This window comes from Pelophylax lessonae (assembly GCF_965119305.1).
Source record: "Pelophylax lessonae genome assembly, chromosome: 13".
Classification (NCBI taxonomy): domain Eukaryota; kingdom Metazoa; phylum Chordata; class Amphibia; order Anura; family Ranidae; genus Pelophylax; species Pelophylax lessonae.
The window spans coordinates 150,199,839-150,223,725 of NC_138780.1; positions in this window are offsets into that span (position 1 = coordinate 150,199,839).

Genomic DNA, 23,887 nt, shown 5'->3' on the forward strand with positions numbered 1-23,887 from the left:
TATTGATCATCTGGCAATTTCAGTTTGGATTTGGACTGTTTATTTTGCATTTGGATATATGTTTGTTTTAAGCAATAGATATGGATCTTATCGTCACATATTGAATTTCACAGAAAATTAGTCTTTTATAGGGAGCGCGGCATAATTGTTAACGATTGTGTAAACGAGAAGTATGGCCAATGCTATTTTGGCCATTCTTCTCTTCACAGGAGTCCACTAACTTTTTCACTCCTGTGTCCCAGAGTCAGCTGACTGCAGGCTTTAGCCCGCTTTCAGCTGATATCACCAAGCTGCTCCAGGCTCTGGAAGGATGCCGGCCATGTTGTCTGGATCCACCCAGCTGCCTGATTGACAGCTAGCCCTGGCTGCCAGTGCTCAACTGAGAGGCGAAGTCAGCTGCTCCTGCTCCTCGCAAGCTTAGCACTCCATTGAGTTCTGAAGGGGCAGAACAAATAGCAGTGACTGACAGTCACCGCTCCCTGCTATGAGAAGACTGAGAACTGAGCGATCAGCAGTCATGTGATTACTCAGTTCTTAGGCTTAGAGCTAGCGGGGGACAGCTGCAGCATCAGCCCGATGCTACAGCATGAAGAAGAGTATGTAATTTTGTTTTTCTTTGGGACCTGAACCTTCTTTAACCACTTCCTAACCATGCCGTATCTAAAAGATGGCTACAGTGTGGCTCTGTTGTTCCAGGAGGGCGTCCATGGACGTCCTCCTGGAACTACGCCCCTTGCACCCCCCCCCCCCCTTCGGACACAGCCAATCACAGACCGTGGTAAAGGGCAAATCACAGCTGATCACAGTATAAACAGAATTGCCGTTTATCAGGGATACTTTCCTCATGTTCTCTCACAGCGCGAGCAGAGGAGAGCTGGTAACCGGCAATCCTGACAGAGTACATGCACACAGATAATTAGGGCACTGATCATCAGCATCCTGATTATCAGTGCAGCCCCATCAGTGCTGCCTATTAGTGCCCATCAGTGCAGCCTATCAGTGCCCATCAGTGCAGCCGTATCAGCGCACATCAGTGAAAGGGAAAAATTACTGATTTGCAAAATTTTATAACAGAAACTATGAAAAAGTTGTTTTTTCCAAAATGTTCCCTCTTTTTGGCAAAAAAGAAAAAGCCCAGTGGTGAATATCACCAAAAGAAAGCTCTATCAGTCAAAAAAAATACTAATGATTTAATATGGGTACAGTGTTGCATGAGCCCGCAATTAACATTCAAAGTGCGACAGAACTGAAAGCTAAAAAAATTGGCCTGGTCAGGAAACTACAAGAAATCCCAGAAAAATGGGAGTTTGGATAACACTACAATGTGATACCAACTTGCCACGCAATGCTGTGCAATTTTAAAACGGGTTGCAGGGCATAGAAACTTATAAGAGTAAATACACATATGAAAAAAATCACTATAGTGTGAATGATACAAATTATTGAGATGTGATTCCCTAAAATAACAAGAAGTTTGCCTTATAATTAGGGAAACTCCAATAACAAATACTAATATTATATATGCTATACTATGGAGTTTGGTAACTTCAGACCTCAACTACCCAATCAGTGGTTCCTTCATCTTACACAAGTGAATTAATCAGGTTCATTGTTTAGGTAATAACCACAGATGTACATAATGTGTGAATCATTAAACATCATCTGGTAGGGTACTTAAAAGCTAAACTTGAGAGCCCTAGCTGTACTATTTATAACATGCAATGATAAATCATACTTGATATGTCACACTAAAGGTTTTTTTTTTTAAGTAATGCCGGAGTAAATACTGCCTTTCTCAACCTTCTTACACCAGGGCAGAAAAAGCCTTGAAATAATATCAGGTCTCAGGGAATCCCTGCTACAATATAATAAGCTAATCGTACATTTGTGCAATCAGTAGCTTTTAGATATAATACAAAAATTAATAAAGAACATGGTGCACCTAGAGTATCTGGCTTCCAGAGTGGATTCATTTTTGCACTGCTCTTATTATTTTTCTAAAAATACTAATAAGAATGACAGTGAAAATTGTAACATCCATTTACATTGGAGGTCAGTAAAAGAAATGCCTCTCCAAACTGGTGGGGAGTGGGAGATCACCCTCTTACACTGGTGGTCAGTGGAGAAGTGCCCCCTTACATTGCTACATTGAGAGTCAGTGAAGTAGTGACCTGTAACAGTAGTGGTCTGTGGAGTAGTACCCTCTACATTGGTGGTCAGTGTACTGTTCTCTAACATTAGTGATCAGTGAAGTGCCCTACTAAATTAACAGTTAGTGCCTTCGTACATTTGTGGTCAATGTAATGCCCTCTTACATTGGTGGTCAGTGCAGTACCCTCTCACACTAGTGATCATTGGTATAGTACCCTCTTACATTGGTGGTCAGTGTAGTGCCTGTTTTTAATGGAATCTAGTGTAGTCACTGGTGCACACTGGTGGTAACTAGTCATTGCAGTGCCCTTTAACATTGGTGATCAGTGTAGTCCCTCTTACACTGGTGATCAGTGTAGTGCCCTCATACTTTTTAAGATCAGTGTAGTGCCCTCAAACATTGGTGGTCAGTGTAGTGTCCTAATACATTAGTGGTCAATGCAGTTCCCTTTTGCATTGATAATCAGTATAGTGCACTTATACATTGATGGTCAGTATAGTGCCCTTATACATTGATGGCAAGTATAGTGCCCTTATACACTGATGGTCAGTATAGTGCCCTTATACACTGATGGTCAGTATAGTGCCCTTATACACTGATGGTCAGTATAGTGCCCTTATACATTGATATTCAGTATAGTGCCCTTATACATTGATATTCAATATAGTGCCCTTATACATTGAAGGACTGTATAGCGCCCTAATACATTTATGGTCAGTGTAGTTCCCTTATACATTCGCAGCAAATGTAGCGCCCTTATACATTGATGTTCGGTGTAGTGCCCTCCTACATTTGTGGTCAGTATACTGCCCTCTAACATTAGTGGTCAGTGTAATGCCATTATACACTGGTGATCTGTACAGTGTCCTATTACAATATTATTTAGTTAGTGCACTCTTATATTGGCAATCAGTGGAAGAAACCCTTTTACAATGGTGGTAAGTGCAGTGCCCTCTCATGTTGGTGATCATCAGTTTAGTGCCCTCATTGTTGGTCAGTGTAGTGCCTTCTGGTATTTAGTGTTGTCCTTCATACATTGGAGGTCACTGATCAGTGTAGTGTCCTTAAACACTTTTGATCAGTGTATGGCTCTCATATCTTGGTGGTCAGTGTAGTGTCCTAATACATTGGTGGTCAATATAGTTTCCTATTGCACTGATAGTCAGTGTAGTACTCTAATACAGTGGTGGGAAGTGTAGTGCCCTCTTACTATGGTGGTTGGTGTAGTGCCCTCTTACACTGGTGAACAGTGTAGTGCCCTCTTACTATGGTGATTAGTGTAGTGCCCTCTTACACTGGTGATCAGTGTAGTGCCCTCTTACACTGGTGATCAGTGTAGTGCCCTCTTACACTGGTGATCAGTGTAGTGCCCTCTTACACTGGTGATCAGTGCGGTGTCCTATTACACTGGTGACAAGTGCGGTGTCCTATTACACTGGTGACAAGTGCGGTGTCCTATTACACTGGTGACAAGTGTGGTGTCCTATTACACTGGTGACAAGTGTGGTGTCCTATTACACTGGTGACCAGTGTGGTGTCCTATTACACTGGTGATCAGTGTAGTGTCCTATTACACTGGTGATCAGTGTAGTGCCCTATTACACTGGCAATTAGTGTGTTGTCCTATTACACTGGTGATCACTGTAGTGTCCTATTACACTGGTGATCAGTGTAGTGCCCTATCATACTGGTGATCAGTGTAGTGCCCTATCATACTGGTGATCAGTGTAGTGCCCTATCACACTGGTGATCAGTGTAGTGCCCTAATACACTGGTGATCAGTGTAGTGCCCTATCACACTGGTAATCAGTGTAGCGTCCTATTACATTGGTGATCAGTGTAGTGCATTATTACATTGATGATCAGTGTAGTGTCTAAATACAGTGGTGGTCAGGGTCAGGTCCTCTTTTACATTGGTGATCAATGTAATGGCCTCCTGGTAGTCCGTGTACTGCACTCTTAAATTAGTGATCAAGGCAGTGCCCTCCTACAGTGGTGGTCAGTGTAGTGCTCTTTTATAATGGTGGTTAGTGTAGTGCCCTCATACAATAGTGTTCGGTGTATTGCCCCTTTACATCAGTGGTGAGTGTAAAAAGGTCAACTTTACATTGGTGGTCAGTGCTGTGTTTCTTTATACTGATGGTCAGTGGAGACAATCCGCTATCCATTGGTGGTCAGCGGAGAATTGCCCCCTACATTGATGGCCAGTATGGTGTTTCCTTGTTTTCGTGATCAGTGGAAACAAGCCCCCATATATTGGTGGTAAGTGGAATAGTGCCCCCTTGCATTGGTCATTGGTATAGTGTTTCCCTATAGTGATGGTCATTGAAAAACAAACTACCTTACACTGGTGGATCAGTGGTTACTAACAGGCAGCTAAAAAGATCATTGCTGGTCAGTGGTTACTTACATGATCATCAAGAGGAAAGTTCCACCCCAGGATCCGCTGAGTGATGTTAGTGCCAGAAAAATTAAAGCACTCAAGCAAAAATCAATAGGCCAATGCTCATAGAACCCCTAACTATATCTGAAGAAACCCAGGTTGAGAAAGCCTGCCCTAATCTATCACCTCTATTGCCTAAATCTTCTGCTTGATGTCACTGGTGAAATGTCAGATGAATACAAGAAACTCTTATCCACACTGGGGTTTGCCATTTTAGATCAACACTCAATGGGGCAGCGAGTGGCAGCTAATCAAGATAATTTTTCATTAATCAGCCGCTGTCAAAACAATGGAAGATGGTTTCTGCATCTCACATATTGTTCTTTGTCTTATCAAATTCATTAATTAGGAAGTTGTATTGTATCCAAAGTGCAATTACAAACCTGAGCCATTCAAAAGTAATTTCTTTATTAGTTACTGTTAAATGATTGAAGACAAAACCTGTATGCTACCAGAAACTTGTTACCCTGCATTAAAGAGAACCTGCAAGGATGGTATTGTAGGAGCTGACATCACTGATCTGTTTTTAAAAAACAGGCCTTGGATTTCATCCTGATCATTGTCTCGTGAGTTTCTTATAGTGAAGTCTCAATATCTCATCTCCTGTATTTGTTCCAGGTCAGCAATTAACTTGGTCTTGGAACTATAATCAGAATGACAGTCCAAAGCCCTTTGTAAGTTTGCAATGGTACTTTGTATACTTTTATCATGGTTTAATTTAAATAATCACCTAAGACCTGGACGTAGATATTAAACAGTGTGGGCATCATGTGATCACTTAACAATATTCTTTCAAAACATAATTTCATATACATATACAGTATCTCACAAAAAGTGAGTACACCCCTAAATATTTTATTATATCTTTTCATGTGACAACTTTGCTACAATGTAAAGTAGTGAGTGTACAAATAACTCAACACACAGCCATTAATGTCTAAACCGCTGGCAACAAAAGTGAGTACACCCCTAAGTGAAAATGTCAAAATTGGGCCCAAAGTGTCAATATTTTTTGTGGGCACCATTAATTTCTAACACTGCCCAAACCCTCTTGGGTATGGAGTTCACCAGAGCTTCACAGGTTGCCACTGGAGTCCTCTTCTACTCCTCCATGCTGACATCAAGGAGCTGGTGGATGTTAGAGACCTTGCGCTCCTCCACTTTCCGTTTGAGGATGCCCCACAGATGCTTAATAGGGTTTAGGTTTGGAGACATGTGTGGCCAGTCCATCACCTTTACCCTCAGCTTCTTTAGCAAGGCAGTGATCATCTTGGAGGTGTGTTTGGGGTCGTTATCATGTTGGAAAACTGCCCTGCGGCCCAGTCTCTGAAGGGAGGGAGATCATGCTCTGCTTCAGTATTTCACAGTACATGTTGGCAGTCATGTTTCCCTCAGTTAACTATAGCTCCCCAGTGCTGGCAGCCCCAGACTATGACACTCCCACCACCATGCTTGACTGTAGGCACACTTTTCTTTGTACTCCTCACCTGGTTGCCGCCACACACGCTTGACACCATCTGAACCAAATAAGTTTATCTTGGTCTCACCAGACCACACAACATGGTTCCAGTAATTCATGTCCTTAGTCTGCTTGTCTTCAGCAAACTGTTTGTGGGCTTTCTTGTGCATTATCTTTAGAAGAGGCTTCCTTCTGGGACGACAGCCATACAGACCAATTTGATGCAGTGTGCGGCGTATGGTCTGAGCACTGACAGGCTGACCACCCACCCCTTCAACCTCTGCAGCAATGCTGGCAGCACTCATAAGTCTATTTCCCAAAGACAACCTCTGGATATGACGCTCAGCACGTGCACTCAACTTCTTTGGTCGACCATAGCGAGGCCTGTTCTGAGTGGAACCTATCCTGTTTAACCCCTGTATGGTCTTGGCCACTGTGCTGCAGCTCAGTTTCAGGGTCTTGACAAACTTCTTATGGCCTAGGCCATCTTTATGTAGAGCAACAATTCTTTTTTTCAGATGCTCAGAGAGTTCTTTGCCATGAGGTGCCATGTTCAACTTCCAGAGACCAGTATGAGAGAGTGAGAGCCATAACACCAAATTTACCACACCTGCTCCCCATTCACACCTGAGACCTTGTAACACTAACGATTCACATGACACTGGGGAGGGAAATGGCTAATTGGGCCCAATTTGGACATTTTCACTTAGGGGTGTAATCCCTTTTGTTGCCAGCGGTTTAGACATTAATGGCTGTGTGTTGAGTTATTTTGAGGGGACAGCAAATTTTTACTGTTATACAAGCTGTACACTCACTACTTTACATTGTAGCAAAGTGTAATTTCTTCAGTTTAGATACATGAAAAGATATAATAAAATATTTACAAAAATGTGAGGGGTGTACTCACTTTTGTGAGATGCTGTATATTGATAATGCATGCTCACATAGAACAGACTGCATAAGCTACTGGCCATATCAAAGAGGGAAAAATGGCATCAGCCAAAAAAAAAAACATTGACAGCCAAGCGACACAGAGAATAATTGTTTGGAGGTGTTCACTTGTCTACCAATTATATTGTGCCTATTTGGTTTATTTATGAAAAGAACAGTTTGGTCAAAGCTTGTTTGGCCATTCTTTTGTGGGTCACAGGGGTGCTCTTAGTTCTGCACTCCTGTGACCCTGATTCAGCCAACAGTGGGCTAAAGTCCACTGTAGGCTGACATCACAGAGTTAGTCCAGGCTTTGCTGAGATCGACAATGAAGTCGGGATTCACCCAGATGCCTGACTAGCAGCTGGCTCAGCCTCTTAGCGCACTGCTGAGAGCCTGAGCCAGCCACTCCCTTCTCCCACGATCCGGCGCTCCAGTGAGCGCTGGAGGGGCAGAGCAGAGAGCCGGTGACTGACAGTCACTGCTCTTTGCTCAGGATGGATCCGAGAACTTAGCAATCAGCAGTCTTTAATCGTTCAGTTCTCACTGATGAGCTGGCAAGGGACAATTGCAGCATCGGATCAATGCTGCAGCCAATTAGGTGAGTATAAATCTTTACCCAACTTTTAACCAAGAGTCACACAAATTTCTAGTTGACTCATAAGTACAAAATGTGTGACACTTAGGTGAAAGGTGACAACCAGACCCTTAGATGTACCTTTAGTATACTGTGATTTTTACAACAGGACAGTCACCTAAAGTGACACTGAAAAATAACCAATTCTCCAAGAATCATCTATACGCATCCACTACATAATGGCCCTGTAATCTTTTTTTTTTTTTCATAAAATTGTTACTGTGTGTATTCTCCTCCCTGAGCTCCCAAATTTCTCTTTTGTCCCCTCATTTCCACTTTTTTGGAATGAGCAGTGCATGTTAGTTGTGGTCAAGTGCAGTGCTATATGCACAATACCCATCACATAGTCCATAGACCATCTTGAGAGTGAGCATGGAGAGGGTGGCTACGCTTCTACATACAGTGGGACCATGGAGAATGAATGTATCCACCACCTAACAGGAAGTTAGATAGCAGCAGCAAAAAACAGAAGGTACTTTTTTGAATTGAGAATACATACTTGAATAAAATATTTTTTTAAACTAGAGTTTAGTGTTACTTTAATGCAATCCTTTCCTGCAGGATATAAAAAAAAAAAATTGTAAACAGCGACTAGACTTAGCTCTTTGATCAGCCAGCATATCAAGTCCATATTGAAGAGATAAGAACAGGTTTACAGGCAGAGCAAAGGTTTTACCTCTGCCTAGAATATGGCAGCTAGGACAAATGACTAAGAAACATGGGTGGGCTTCTGTCACAACTGTGGGACATGAACTGTCTGCTCTTTCCTTGGAAAGCAGACTCCCCGCTACTTCCCATCATCAAGTATGCTGTCAGAAGAAAAAGAAAGAAGTCAGATGTCCCAAGCTATTGTTGGACTACACGTCTCAGCTTCAACCCAACGTCACATCCACATATAGGAACATTGTCACTTATAGATCAACAAATGGCACATGACTTTCCACGTTCCATAAGAACAACTGGCAATCAAAAAAGTGCCAAAAAAAAGGGAACGAGGAATCCTCTTCTACTGTTCTGACTCTCAAAAGGTGATTTGATTCTGATTGGTAGCTATTTAGCATTGCGCTTTGCACACCAACAGCATATTTAAAGGGAAGCAGGGAGGATAAAACTATGGGGGCTGCCATTGCTGGCTTCCTTTTAAAGGAACAGGTAATGGTGCTGTCACCCCGATCCTGGCTAAACAAACCAACATCACTAACCTGTAACAAGATCCCAGCCAGAAAAGTCTAAGCTTCCACCCTGCATACTCATTCCAGCTCTGAATGGCAAATCTTGGAGTCTGCGTCTTTAAGTCAGTAAGGACAGCTCTTAGAATTTCTTTCCTCTTCAGTTTGCTTTAGAGCTAGATCCAAAAGTCTGTGGGTTTCGTATTGTCAACAATAAATAACGGAGATTGAGCAATAAGGAAAAAAAAAAAAAAAATCGATACAAAGCCACACACATAAAATATTAAACAGGGAAAAATCATTTATTTTAAAAGGTTAGCCAGGAGCTACGATGAGTTCATATGATACGTTCTGCTTTTGCAGGTGGTCACTTTAAATAAATAACTTATTCATTAACAGCGAAGTGCTACGGTGATGCAAAAGTTGCAACATCCCATAGCAACCAGTTCTCATTTCAGTGTACAGTAGTCAGGGTCGGCAAGGATCACTTCTAATTAGTGGCTAGGGGTCACAGCACTTTGCAAGCTTTTTGCAGTACTGGACAAGTCCATTAGATTTACTCCCAAAGTGCAATAACCCATAGCAACCTTCACTGCTACTCTAAACTGAAGAAAGCTGCAGTTTGGTTGCTGCAGGCTACAGCACTTTAATTATCTTAGATCCATCCATGCACTGCTTCGAATGAAACTAATCACGTTTTAATAATTCCTCCCAGCAAGAATAACAATTCACCATTTATATTCAAGTTGCTTTCTAGCCAGGAGCTAAATACTTTTTTTTTTTTTTTTTTAACAATTTGGCATAACATAGACTCTGCAGACAAGATCCAAAATGGTCACTTACCTTCTGGAGACAGCAGCTGTTCAACTCAAGCAAAGCTGTCCTCTTTCAGCCAGGCATGATATGCAATCTTTAAATATTTGTAATTTTCCCTTCCATCACTCAGCTGAATTTTACAACCACCTGTACACAGGAGCTGAGGACTGCATGGCTTGTGGGTGGTTACTGATTTGGCTATTGCTATTTAGATCAAGGGGTGTGAGCACCATCTAGTGGACATTCATAGGAACTGACTCTGCAGCACTCAGCACATGTTTTTTTTTTTTTTTTTTGTTTTTTTTTGAGAGTCTGATCCCAGTTACGGAATATTCCTTGGAAAAGAGACATAAATGCGTTGTGATTTAGTATTTTACATTGGACAGATAGTCAGCCCAGAAATCTGAAAATAATTTCTTGGATTAGTCTGTTTCTTTTCCTCTAAAACATATTTTTTTTTATATATTTTTTTTTATAGGTTGAGTAATCTTAACACGCTGTCAACTAATGCTGAACTGTTGATTGCCAAACTTCTTAAAAAACTTACACATGATAGAACAATTACAGAGTGTTCTAGTTGGATCCCATTAATCAAATCTGAATCAGAAAAAGTAAAAAAAAAAAAAAACAAAAATAAAAACCCAAAAAAAACAAAAAATGTCTGTATGCCGTGTATTTTTAATGCATGTGTGTTTAATTTGCTGCTTTCAGATTTATTACACTTTGTGTGCTGCTCTTGAATTGGAATTAATTTTCCATTAGCATTTATAACTGTTGGAACACTGAACTGAAAAAAGAAACTATGTACACGTTAAATAGTAATAAATTGTGCATATTAATGAAAAAAGCTGCAGACTAAAAGGTTCTGGGTATCAATTTAATTGTTCTCGGAGAACTGCTGCACAACACCCCATTATGTAATGGACAGTAGGAGATAGGGGGTGTTTCCAGAGTTGTATAAAGTACTCGAAACCCATACTTGAGTAAAAGTACAAGTGCTTGATCAAAAAGTGACTTGAGTAGAAGTGGAAGTGCGCGATCAAAAAGTGACTTGAGTAGAAGTACTAAAGTATTCAACATTTTTTGTACTTAAGTATTGCAAGTAGTTTTTTTTTAAATTTTGCTACTCAAGTACTGAAAGCAAAAGTACCAGTAGTTTTTAAAAAAATTTGCTACCCAAGTACTGAAAGTAAAAGTACAAGTACTGTGTTATGTAGTTATTAAAGAAAGAAGTCAAAAGTTTATTAAAGTTAAAGTTATTAAAGAAAGAAAAGTACACATGACATTATAAATATTTTTTTGAGCTTCATGAAACCTGCCATCTACTGTTCTGGCAGTGGTAATTTTTATAATTGTAACGAGTAACTATGCAGCACAAAAAAAAAAAAAAAAAATATTGGAGTAGAAGTATTGAAATCATAGAAAAAATGTAGTGAAGTAAAAGTGGAAGTAGGAGAAAAAAATTATACTCTAGGAAAGTACAGATACCGCCTTTCGGTACTTAAGTACAGTAGTGAAGTAGTTCTACTTAGTTACTATACATCTCTGGGTGTTTCGTAGTGCATTCTGACTTAATGTTGTCCTGATTCAGAATAACAAGTAAGTGATGTCATCCTAGGAAAGGAACAATTGGTGTGCTCATGGGAGATCACTCCAAAAAGTGTCACATCCCAAATGTAAACATCAAAAATGGAAATTCCCCTTGGGGTGGGACTTTTAAGGCACGAAAATAGATACAAAAAGAATATAATAATAGTAGTTTTATTAAAAAATAATGATAACATATACAAATACAAATATAAATGGTTAAAAACAATTGGCAAGCTTGGTATAATTCATACAGTCAAATGGACAGAAGGATACCGCTCTATTGAGGTAAGTGTCCAACGCGTTTCAAAGATATAAGTCACAACTCCTTCTTCAGGGACAACCTTAAAGCAGCGGTAGAATCTGCCGTGTAACTGTTTAGAATATATGCCTGCCAATGAAGTTAAAAACAGATGGCTGGGTGGGTCTCATCGCTGCATTTGAGTGCTTCTTTAGGGAGAGTCGATAATTTAAGAGATAGAAGTATTTATAAGAACATCCTCCAGTTAAGTGCGCCCATCAGCTGTGAAGCTGACTGGGGGCAGCTGAAATCCACAAAACAAGGGAAATCTTGTTCGTTTGGAGAGTTTGGCAAAGGGTTGTGCAGCAAGCGTCCACCTTCAGCGAGTGAATGCTTCACAGCTGATGGGCGCACTTAACTGGAGGATGTTCTTATAAATACTTCTATCTCTTAAATTATCGACTCTCCCTAAAGAAGCACTCAAATGCAGCGATGAGACCCACCCAGCCATCTGTTTTTAACTTCATTGGCAGGCATATATTCTAAACAGTTACATGGCAGATTCTACCGCTGCTTTAAGGTTGCCCCTGAAGAAGGAGTTGTGACTTATATCTTTGAAACGCGTTGGGCACTTACCTCAATAGAGCGGTATCCTTCTGTCCATTTGACTGTATGAATTATACCAAGCTTGCCAATTGTTTTTAACCATTTATATTTGTATTTGTATATGTTATCATTATTTTTCAATAAAACTACTATTATTATATTCTTTTTGTATCTATTTTCGTGCCTTAAAAGTCCCACCCCAAGGGGAATTTCCATTTTTGATCCTAGGAAAGGAAGTACGTTACTAACAGAATTCTTGGAGAAAGGGCCCGCCTCGCAGTTTCTGCTGTAATTCATTCCAAAGGTGTTCTATCAGGTTGAGGTCAGTACTCTGTCCAGGCCAGTCAGGTTCCTCCACCCCAAAATCGCTCATACATGTCTTTATGGACCTTGCTTTATGCACTGGTCATCCCCAAACTGTTCCCACAATGTTAGGGGCATGAAATTGTCCCAAATGTGTTGGTATGCTGACACCTTAAGAGTTCCCTTCACTGGAACTAAGGGGTCAAGCCCAACCCCTGAAAAACAACCCCACACCATAATCCCCCCTCCACCAAATGATTTGGGCCAGTGCACAAAGCAAGGTCTATAAAGAGTTTGGGGTGGAGGAGCTTGACTGGCCTGCACAGAGTCCTGACCTCAACCGGATAGAACACCTTTGGGCAGAATTCGAGCGGAGACTGAAAGCCAAGTCTTCTCATCGGACATCAGTGCCTGACCTCACAAATGCTCTTCTGGAAGAATGGTCAAACATTCCAATAGACACACTCCTAAACCTTGTGGACATCATTCCTAGAAATGTTGCTATAGCTGCAAAGGGTGGGCCAACTCAATATTGAACCCTACGGACTAAGACTGGGATGCCATTAAAGTTCATGTGCGTGTAAAGGCAGGTGTCCCAATACTTTTGACAATATAGTCTATATTCTTCAGCCATTAGATGGCAGTGTTTATACGTTTGTAGCTGCATCTATGGTATGCTCTATGGCTTTCCCCTGAATAAAAATGTTCCTGTTTCCTGTCAGTTAAAGCGGTAGAAAAGCTTCTAAAATAATAAACAAAAAAGGTTTACCCCTGCAGGTAATTAATTATGCTAGTATGCATCGCATGCTAGCACATTGTGAAGTACTTACCTTAAAATGAAGTCCACTGACAGGGCTTCCATCTTCACCTGGTCTTCATTTCTGGGTTCGCAGGCTCCGGCCACCTGACTGGTCAGGCCACGGTGACATCACTACTGTACATGGGCAGTCTGATTAACAGGCGCTTCCAGGGACAATATAAATTACCTGGGACAGGCTCCTATTTGCACGGACTGTCCCAGGAAAAAAAGGGACAGTTGGCAAGTATGCGAGTGGGAGCACCAGGCATGGCACAGAACTCTGAAGTAATGGCACGGGTTCCTTCAGAGCGCATGCGCCGGTGCTGCCATCGGTTGCTGCTCACTGGAATATTTAGAAAATATCTACTTAACCACTTAAGCCCCGGAAGATTTTACCCCCATTCCGACCAGGGGGTATTTTACGACTCGGCACTGCGTGACTTTAACTGACAATTGTGCGGTCATGCAATGTGGTACCCAAACGAAATTTACGTCCTTTTTTTCCCACAAACAGAGCTTTCTTTTGGTGGTATTTGATCACCTCTGCGCTTTTTATTTTTTGCGATATTAATAAAAAAAGAGCGAAAATTTTGCAAAAAAATGACATTTTCAACTTTGTCTTTTAAAAAATATCCAATATACTCAATTTATGTATTTTTTTTTGGCCAAAATATATTTAGCTACATGTCTTTGACAAAAAAAAATTCAATGAGCGTATTTTTATTGGTTTGCGCAAAAGTTATAGCGTCTACAAACTATGGTGTAAATACAGAAATTTACGCAGCTTTAATTTTTGACTGCCTATCTCATTTCATGAAGTGCTAAAATGGCAGGGCAGTACAAAACCCCCCCAAACTACCACTTTTTGGAAAGTAGACATCCTAAGGAATGTTCTGAGAGGCATGTTGAGCTCATTGAATATTTCATTTTTTTGTCACAGGTGTTTGAAAAATGACTAAAATTTTTTTTTTTTTTTTTTTTACACAAAGTTGTCATTGAAATGATATATTGCTCACACATGCCATGGGTATATGTGTAATTACACCCCAAAATATATTCTGCTGCTTCTCCTGAGTACAGGGATACCACATATGTGGGACTTTTTGGGAGCCTAGCTGTGTACGGGACCACAAAAACAAATCCCCACCATCAGAATTTCAAAGGGCGTACATTTTTCATTGCATTTTCTCACTACCTCTAACGGTTTAGGAGGCCCTGAAATGTCAAGATACCACAAAACCCCCCCAAATGACCCCATTTTGGAAAGTAGACACCCCAAGCTGTTTGCTAAGAGGCATGGTGAGTCCATGGAATATTTTATATTTTACCACAAGTTTTGGGAATATTACTATTTTTTTTTTTTATTTTTTTTTTTTACACAACGTTGTCACTAAAAGATAAAATTCTCACACATGACATGGGTATATGTGGAATTACACCCCAAAATACATTCTGCCACTTCTCCTGAGTATGGGGATGCCCCATGTGTGAGACTTTTTGGGAGCCTAGCTGTGTACAGGACCGCGAAAACCAATCAACACTCCCAGGTTTTCTAATGGCGTAAATTGTGCATGTCACCTCTGCACTACCTGTCACAGTTTCGGAGGCCCTAAAATTCCAAGATAGCACAAACCCCCCCCAAATGACCCCATTTTGGAAAGTAGACACCCCAAGCTATTTGCTGAGAGGCATGGTGAGTCCATGGAATATTTTATATTCTGCCACAAGTTCCGGGAAATACATATATATATATATTTTTTTTTTTTTTTTCACAAAGTTGTCAGTAAATGAAATATTGCTCACACATGCCATGGGTATATGTGAAATGACACCCCAAAATACATTCTGCTGCTTCTCCTGAGTACAGGGATACCCCATGTGTGAGACTTTTTTGCAGTCTAGCCGAGTACAGGTCCCCGAAAACCAGTCCCCGCTTTCAGGCTTTCCAAGGGCGTAAATTGTTGATTTCACTCCTGACTACCTATCACAGTTTCGGAGGCCCTAAAATTCCAAGATAGCACAAAACCCCCCCAAATGACCCCATTTTGGAAAGTAGACACCCCAAGCTATTTGCTGAGAGGCATGGTGAGTCCATGGAATATTTTATATTTTGCCACAAGTTCCGGGAAATATATATATATATATATTTTTTTTTTTTTTTTCACAAAGTTGTCAGTAAATGAAATATTGCTCACACATGCCATGGGTATATGTGAAATGACACCCCAAAATACATTCTGCTGCTTCTCCTGAGTACAGGGATACCCCATGTGTGAGACTTTTTTGCAGTCTAGCCGAGTACAGGTCCCCGAAAACCAGTCCCCACTTTCAGGCTTTCCAAGGGCGTAAATTGTTGATTTCACTCCTGACTACCTATCACAGTTTCGGAGGCCCTAAAATTCCAAGATAGCACAAAACCCCCCCAAATGACCCCATTTTGGAAAGTAGACACCCCAAGCTATTTGCTGAGAGGCATGGTGAGTCCATGGAATATTTTATATTTTGCCACAAGTTCCGGGAAATATATATATATATATATTTTTTTTTTTTTTTTACACAAAGTTGTCAGTAAATGATATATTGCTCACACATGCCATGGGTATATGTGAACTGACACCCCAAAATACATTCTGCTGCTTCTCCTGAGTATAGGGATACCCCATGTGTGAGACTTTTTTGCAGTCTAGCCGAGTACAGGACCCCGAAAACCAATCATCGCCTTCAGGCTTTCCAAGGGCGTAAATTGTTGATTTCACTCCTGACTACCTATCACAGTTTTGGAGGCCATGAAATGCCAAGACAGCACAACCCCCCCCCAAATGACCCCTTTTCGGAAAGTAGACACCCTGAGCTATTTGCAGAGAGGCATGTTGAGTGTTTTGCAGATCTCACTTTTTGTCACAAAGTTTTGGAAATTGAAAAAAGAGGAAAAAAAATGCATTTTCCTGTTTTTTCTTCATTTTCCAAAAAAAATTAGAGCTGCAAAATACTCACCATGCCTCTCAGCAAATAGATTGGAGTGTCTACTTTGCAAAATGGGGTCATTTGGGGGGGGTTTGTGCAATCTTGGCTTTTTATGGACTTCAAAACTGTGATAGGTAGTAAGGAGTGAGATCAACAATTTACGCCCTTAGAAAGCCTAAAGGTGCGCATTGGTTTTCCGGGTCCTGTACGCGGCTAGACTGGCAAAAAGTCTCACACATGGGGTATCATTGTACTCAGGAGAAGCAGCAGAATGTATTTTGGGGTGTCATTTCACATATACCCATGGCCTGTGTGAGCAATATATCATTTACTGACAACTTTGTGTAAAAAAATAAAAAAAAATAAAAAAAATTTTTTTCCTCGAAACTTGTGGCAAAATATAAACTATTCCATGGACTCACCATACTTCTCAGCCAGTAGCTTGGAGTGTCTACTTTGCAAAATGGGGTCATTTGGGGGGGTTTTGTGCCATCTTGAAATTTCAGGGCCTCTGAAACTGTGACAGGTAGTCAGGGGTAAAATCAGCAATTTACGCCATTAGAAAACCTGAAGATGTGGATTGGTTTTCGGGGGCGCGTACACAGCTAGGCTCCCAAAAAGTCTCACACATGTGGTATCCCTGTACTCAGGAGAAGCAAAAGAATGTATTTTGGGGTGTCATTTCACATATTCCCATGGCATGCATGAGCAATATATCATTTAGTGACAACTTTCTGTAAAAAAACAACAAAAAAAAAAAAAATAATAATTTTCCCGAAACTTGTGGCAAAATATAAAATACTCCATGGACTCACCATGCCTCTCAGAAAAAAGCTTTGGGTGTCTACTTTTCAAAAAGGGGTCATTAGGGGGGTGTTTGAACAGTTCCGGCATTTTATACTCAATCTTATCCACACATCACCCACTCTTCTAACCACTTGAAAACCAAGCCTTTTCTGTGCCTTTTTGTTTACATGAAAAAATATTTTTTTTTTACTAGAAAATTACTTTGAACCCCCAAACATTATATATTTTTTTAAAGCAGAGGCCCTATAGAATAAAATGGTGGATGTTGCAAATTTTTTTGTCACACGGTATTTGCGCACAGATTTTCCAAACGCAATTTTTGCGAAAAAAATACATTTTTTTTTAATTTATTGCACAAATACACTATATAATTCCAATTTTTTTGGTAAAATTTAAAAGATGATCTTATGCCGAGTTCATAGACACCTAACATGACATGCTTTAAAAATTGCGCATGCCTGCGCAGCGACAAAAACGTATGTACATTTTTGAAAACCTTTAAAAGTCTCTACAGGTTACCACTTTAGACTTACAGAGGAGGTCTACTGCAAGAATTACTGCACTCGATCTGGCGATCGCGGCGATGCCTCACATGCATGCTGCAATTGTGGTTTACATATGACACTAGACCACCGCTTGCGTGCGCCATTGCGCGCAAGCACCGGGGGTAAGGGGGGGGGCTCAATTTTTTTTTTTTTTTTTTTTTTTTTCTTTTGCTTTTTTATGTTATTTTGACACCTTTCCTTTAATTTTTTTTTTTTTTAAATCATTTTTATTGTTATCATAGTGAATTTAAATATCCCCTATGATAGCAATCTGTAGTGACAGGTACTCTTTTTAAAAAAAATTGGGGTCTTTTAGACTCTAGATCTCTCCTCTGACCTTAACGCATCTGACCACACCAAAATTGGTGTGATAAAATACTTTCCCAATTTCCCAATGGCCCTGTTTATTTCTGGCGAAACAGAAGTCATAAAATGCTCGTAGCCTCCGGCATCTTAGGCCATAGAGATGATTGGAGCCATTCTCATCTCCAATTAGCTCTATGGTTAGATAATTGAACCACCGGCTGCACTCTCGGGTTAACCGGTGGGACAGGAGAGCCAGAGAAAAACCATGGAAGGCTGCGGAAGGCGGCGGTGGGGGGGGGGGAGGCCCCTCCCACTGCATGTAAAAGCAGTCTAGCGGCCAATTACCTGCTAGAATTGCTTTTACATGTAAGCCGACCGCTGGCTGTAAAAAACGATACCAAGATGATGCCTAAATCTGCAGGCATCATCCTGGTATAACCACTCAAAGTCCAGCAACGTACCAGTACATTGCTGGTCCTTGTTTGGCATATAGGTTTTTTTTTTTTTCATGCAGCCTGTGGGCTGAACGGAAAAAAAGAGAACCTATCAGAAATCAGCACAGGAATAATGCGTAGTATTACTCATCATTAACCGCCCAAACAACCACCCACTGAATTTAATGATGGGTATACACGACACTATCCACGTATACCAAAATAGGATTTTAACTGCAGTGCTGAAATCAGAAAATCACCACAGCTGCTATCAGCAAAGGTATCCATATATGCTGAGCGCAAACGCTGTTTGTGTCAGAATATATAAAATCAATGCGTGGTAGCCGACGAGGGACCTGCAAGAGAAACAGGTCACAAAAGAATGAAAAAACAAACAAAGGACATTGAAAAAAAGTATAGTAGGAAGGAGTAGAAGGACATATAAAATGACTGACAACAACAGTTTTTGGATTTTCATCATTAACCGCCCAAACAACCACCCACTGAATTTAATGATGGGTATACACGGCGCTATCCACGTATACCAAAATAGGATTTTAACTGCAGTGCTGAAATCAGAAAATCACCACAGCTGCTATCAGCAAAGGTATCCATATATGCTGAGCGCAAACGCTGTTTGTGTCAGAATATATAAAATCAATGCGTGGTAGCTGACGAGGGACCTGCAAGAGAAACAGGTCACAAAAGAATGAAAAAACAAACAAAGGACATTGAAAAAAAGTATAGTAGGAAGGAGTAGAAGGACATATAAAATGACTGACAACAACAGTTTTTGGATTTTCATCATTAACCGCCCAAACAACCACCCACTGAATTTAATGATGGGTATACACGGCGCTATCCACGTATACCAAAATAGGATTTTAACTGCAGTGCTGAAATCAGAAAATCACCACAGCTGCTATCAGCAAAGGTATCCATATATGCTGAGCGCAAACGCTGTTTGTGTCAGAATATATAAAATCAATGCGTGGTAGCCGACAAGGGACCTGCAAGAGAAACAGGTCACAAAAGAATGAAAAAACAAACAAAGGACATTGAAAAAAAGTATAGTAGGAAGGAGTAGAAGGACATATAAAATTACTGACACCACAACAGTTTTTGGATCCTTTTATTTTTCTTTCTAACTGTTCCTTTACTTCTTGATTTGGGAGGGACTGCGATCATCTGCGATCTTCTCTTCCAGCTTGGGTCTCTCAAAATGTCGATGGACATCCAACATCCTTCGAGACCCTGTGTTTATGTGCCCTACACTGTGTCGTGCTGTACCCTACGCTAATAATCCACTAGTGTATGGTAGCGCTCGAAACATTCCCCGATGCAGAGACCAGGTTGGTCAGGACATTTGGGACAATAATAACGGGTGTCACGCCTAAATCCGCGCTTGCTACAGACACGACATCTTCTTTGGGGCCATCTTTGGGTAGGGGTACTCGGGAGGACATGTGAAAAATGCCTCTCATGCAGCCGGCTCACTGCATCTGGAAGGGGAAGTTGGGCAGGCATGCCTCCTGGGTACAGGTAGGCAAGGATGATCTCTTCCTGGAATTCCCGGAAAGATCCAGTTCGTCCTGACGCCCTGTATAGGACAAAGGCGTTCAGCATAGCCAATTGGTATAGGTAAACAGACACTTTTTTGTACCAGCGTCTGGCTTTACGGGCAACTAAATACGGCGCCAAAAGCTGGTCGTTAAGGTCCACCCCTCCCATGTTAAGGTTATATTCGTGGACACAGAGGGGTTTCTCCATAACGCCAGTTGCCGTAGGAATTTGGATCGTCGTGTCTGGGTGAAGGGAGGACAGAACATAAACATCCCGTGTATCCTTCCACTTCACCGCAAGTAATTTGTCCGTTTTCAAGCAGGCTCTCGCCCCCCGACTAAGACGGGAATCTACAAGCCGTTGGGGGAAGCCCCGGCGATTAGGTCGCACGGTGCCACATGCGCCAATTTGTAAATCAAGAAGGTGACTAAATAGTGGCACGCTTGTATAAAAGTTGTCCACGTACAAATGGTACCCCTTTCCGGATAAGGGTGACACCAAGTCCCAAACGATCTTACCGCTGCTCCCTATGTAGTCTGGGCAGTTGGGGGGCTCCACACAGCTATCTTTTCCCTCATAGACCCGGAAACTAACTGTATAGCCTGTGGCCCTGTCACACAATTTATACAGTTTGACCCCGTACTTGGCACGCTTGCTGGGGAGGTACTGTTTCATAGCAAGGCGGCCAGTAAATTTAATCAGGGACTCGTCAACGCAGACAACTTGTTCGGGGGTAAACAAGGCTGCAAACCGCTGATTGAAGTGGTCTATGAGGGGCCGAATTTTGTGGAGCCGATCGTATGCAGGGTCTCCCCGAGGACGACAGAGTTCATTGTCGCTGAAATGCATAAATCGCAGAATTTGCTCGTATCTCGTCCTGGACATAGAGGCAGAGTACATGCGCATATGGTGAATTGGGCTAGTGGACCAATATAGCCGCAATTCACTCTGTTTAGTTATGCCCATGTGGAGGGAAAGGCCCAGAAAGATCTTAAATTCGGAAACCGTTATAGGTTTCCAGCCGAATTGTCTGGCAAGGTGTGAATTTGGGTTGGCGGCGATGAACTGTTGTGCATACAAATTTGATTGATCCACAATAGATCTGTAAAGATCTTCCGTGAAGAACAGCTCAAAAAAGTTCAGGGGCGTAAAACCAGCTGTCTCCACGTGGATTCCAGGTTGGGCGGTGAATGGGGGAAGTACTGGCGCTGTAGTATCGGTGGGTTGCCAATTAGGAAATGCCAGCGCATCAGGGAGGGCACTATGGGCTCTACGGGCCTGTCTTCGAATACGCGGTGGCTGCGGGCCACTACTTGTGCTAGCCACCGCACCAGCTTCAACTGCACTTAGGGGACTCGCCACGTCACCAGGTCTTACTGCAGTGCTGGTTGTACTAGGTCCAGGTTGTACTAGGCCGCTGGCGCTTGCCAGGTCGCCAGAAGGATGAGCGGCACTAGTACCCACACTCTGCTCCATACGAGCACCCTGCGATTCCTGCATCACAACAACTTCAGAATGGGGTCGGGTACGCCTGGGTCTAACAGGGACCCATCTGTCGTCGGAGCTATCTGTCAGGGAGCCGCTGCCATCATCAGGTTCATATACTGACACTAATTCGGTCATTGTAGCTTCCCCTTCGCTATCAGATGACTCGGTCAGCATATAACTGAGAAGCTCTTCATCCCTGTACGAACGTTTGGTCATTTTGGCAACTAAATTTACTCGTACAGTGATGCGACTCACAGGTAATAAAAGCACCTGGTTGTCGAAGACTATTTCAAGCGCTACAAAAAAAACTGCTAATGCTAGCAGGGATCAGGCCTGACTCTGCTAACACAGCGGTTTTGTGTCTTGTGTTTTTTTGCAAGTGACAGTAATCTATTGATTACTACACTTGCCTGGGTGAAAGGGTTAAACGCAGGTGCTGGCCGGAATCAGTACTGATCGTGCAAACACCGCGTTTTGGGAACCCTAAACTATGGGGGCGCTAGTATAGTTCTGATCAGATCAGATATTGATCTGTTCAAACACTATACTAGAAATGGAAGTGTAGGTGCGTGCGTGCGTGCGTGCGTGCGTGTGTGGCAATCAAGGGGTTACTTCTAAACTATGCGCTGGGGATCTGGGGGGGGGGTGGCGGGGACCCTAAACCTCCTTTGGGAAAGAAACTAGCTAGCTAGCGCAACCTCAAGTCACAATGACACCAATACAAAATACAGTAAAAACAGTATATTATGTGTGTATTAGTGCTAATGTGACAGAGGGTGTAGGGGTTAACGGGATGTGATCAGGGGGGGATCAGGGGTTTAAATCTTTATTGGAAGGGACTGGCGGGTATCCTAAGGATAAAAGGAACGGTGGCAAGCGCTAAACCTGGTCACAAGTCACACTTATACAGGTATATAGAAAATGCTATATACTGTATACAGTGTGCGTTGTGGCAGGGGGTGTAGGGGTGATCAGGAGGGGATCAGGGGATTAAATCTTTATTGGGCGGGTGGGGGGGACCCTAAACCTGCTTGGGACACAAACTTAGTCGCCTGCGCTAATTCTGATCACAATGACACTAATACAAAAATACAAAAACACAGTATATTACGTTTGTATTAGTGCTGATGTGACAGAGGGTGTAGGGGTTAACTAGCGGTGATCAGGGGGGGATCAGGTGGGATCAGGGGCTTAAATCTTTATTAGGGGGGGGTGGCGGGTAATTCAAGTGGAAAAAGGGGGGTCGCAAGCGCTAGACCTGACCACAAATCACACTTATACGGGTATATAGCAAAATGCTATATACTGTATACGGTGTGTGTTATGGCAGGGGGTGTAGGGGTGATCAGGGGGGGGTCAGGGGCTTAAATCTTTATTGGGCGGGTGGCGGGGACCCTAAACCTTCTTGGGACAGAAACTTAGTCGCCTGCGCTAATTCTGATCACAATGACACTAATACAAAAATACAATAACACCGTATATTGCGTTTGTATTAGTGCTGATGTGACAGAGGGTGTAGGGGTTAACGGCGGTGATCAGGGGGGGTTCAGGGGGGATCAGTGGGTTAAATCTTTATTAGGGGGGGGTGGGGGGTAATTTGAGTGGAAAAGGGGGGGTCGCAAGGGCTACACCTGTTCACAAATCACACTTATACAGGTATATAGGTATATGCTATATGCTGTATATAGTGTGTGTTGTGTCAGGTGCTGTAGGGGTTAATTGGGGGAGCGATCGGGGGTGAAATGTGCCTATCTAACTGTGTGTGGGTGTGCTTGGTGCAGTACTCACAGTAAGATGTGCTCTCCTCTCACGCTGGATCCGAAAAGACCGTTGTGGGGGGAGGGCACATCTCCTCTAAGCCTGTGTTTACATTTCACAGGCTTAGAGGATGATCTGATTGGGCAGGACCGATCAACAGGTCCAGACCAAAAATGATTGGCCTGGACCTGATGACTGATCGGTTCTGAACCCAATCGAGTCATCATCGGCGGCGGGGACGCGCGGGAGCGCGCACAGGGCCGGCAAATTGTGCTGACGTAGGCCTACGTCAGTTTGCCTGGCCGGGGCTGAGTGCCGACGTAGATCGTCGTGCGCCGGTCGTAAAGTGGTTAACCTACAGGTAAGCTGTATTATAAACTTACCTGTAGGTAAAAATGGCACACAAGAGTTTGCTACCAATTTAAGCCGTAAAGCCCATGTGGACTGTGCACTGTCTGTTCTGTAGGGCTTTTTACAGATTTTCTAACAAAAACGAATTTAGCCACCTCATCTAAGGATTAGTAAGCTGCAATATTTGTTTTTAGGTTCACATAGGCTTTAGAAAAACCAAGTCCAAAAGTTGTAATAGTAGTACAGCCTTAGACATACAGTATGTCACATACGTCACTACTACATACCACACACACTAAAGCCTAGTACACACGCAACGAATTTCCGCCGACCGGTTGTTCATCTTTTGTCCAGAGTGGTGTCTGTTGGTTGGAACGTGCTCTAGACTGCACAGGAATTTTTTCGTCCTACAGAATTATACTTCAGAAGTGATGTCATGTGTTGGATTGCTTTCTTTGTGTTCTTTCATCTCTGAGTATGCCCAGTCTTGCTCATAAGATTTTTCCCTGTCGAAATCTGTACTGACTGC